Below are 1,313 nucleotides of genomic sequence, written 5' to 3'. Positions count from 1 at the left end.
TATCATTACTCTACGAAGCCCCCATAAAAGCAGTTAACCTGGATACGGAGTGTTGAATTGAAATCTGCAGAGCATTTGCCAAGAGTTCTGACCTAGATGGGGTAAACCTCAGTGTGCTTCTTCTCTATTGCCTCTTATTACTAGATTGAAGGATTGCTGCTTCTTGTTAGGAAATTCATTTCATTTCCTATTACTCCAGCTTCATATTCAAAGCACTGAGAATTTCAAATGGAGTATATTGAGATAGACTAGAATCTTTACACCATTTCTGTACTCAACTTTTAAAATTTGGGTGTTTTTAACTAAATTAACATGGCTCGAATAAACTGCCCAGACCCTGTGAAAGTCACATACAAGAACATGAGATTTCTGATTACATAGAATCTAACAAATGCAACCTTAAATAAATGCACAGAGGAACTTAGGAAGTAAGAGGTTATCACAATAGTGCAGCACTGCCCTTGTGGAGAAAGAAGGTATCCATGTTCACAATTGGCCTTTTGATGATGGCGTACTACCATCCAACTGGATTGTGGATGACTGGTTAAGTCTTGTAAAAAATTAAGTTTTGTGAAAAACTTGGTTGTTGGGTTGCTATTGAGTTGTGGGTCTCGGCAGAGCTCCCACTTGTCTTCCTAGTACTAAGTGAAAGTGGAATGAAATATGAAGACACAGCACAGTTCATGAGACAAAAGAGGTGCGGAGCTTTTGACAGTAAGCAACTTTTGTGTTTGGATAAGTATTGTCCTAAAATGTGGATGTGGTTCAAAATACCAACGGCCACAGAAACAACTGTTCTATTCAATAAAACTGGGATGCCTGATGCTGTTGCCTTGGAAGTGGAACTTAAGACAGGACCTAATATGTTGTTCATATTAGCTACATGGTGGCTTGGTGAATAAGTCTAATGATGCTTCCACAGGAGTACTTAAAAGCGGTTTTACCAGGTCACAAGCTTGACATAATTATAATCTGTATGTTTTGGTTACAATCAACCTGTTTGGATACTTAATGAAAGATTTTTTATTGTTCAGTATTTAAAATGTGCTAATCTTTTATACCAATTGAATGTACCTATCATGAAATCATGAAGAATTGAGCTGTAAGTCTTCTTTAAATCTATTCTCATGCCAGAATCTTTATCAAAGAGTAAAAATTTTAGGGATATTAGGTGCCAATATATACAACACAATACTTGCATATTTTTAGTATCACACAAAACTAAAATCCTAGAGACTGAAAATTCTAGACCTTATGTGGTTTATTTCTTCAGTCACTTCAAACACTGAAATGAGGCCTGTATGGTTATTTTC

At 36.3% G+C, this 1,313-nt stretch overlaps 1 pseudogene; it reads left to right on the top strand.

The window, feature by feature from the left end:
- Positions 1 to 312: 312 nt before the first annotated feature.
- Positions 313 to 808, top strand: LOC103541417 (protein tyrosine phosphatase type IVA 1 pseudogene; annotated as a pseudogene).
- Positions 809 to 1,313: the final 505 nt, after the last annotated feature.

This window comes from Equus przewalskii, chromosome 25, assembly GCF_037783145.1.
Source record: "Equus przewalskii isolate Varuska chromosome 25, EquPr2, whole genome shotgun sequence".
NCBI classification, from domain to species: domain Eukaryota; kingdom Metazoa; phylum Chordata; class Mammalia; order Perissodactyla; family Equidae; genus Equus; species Equus przewalskii.
This window is presented reverse-complemented; position numbering and strand designations above follow the sequence as displayed.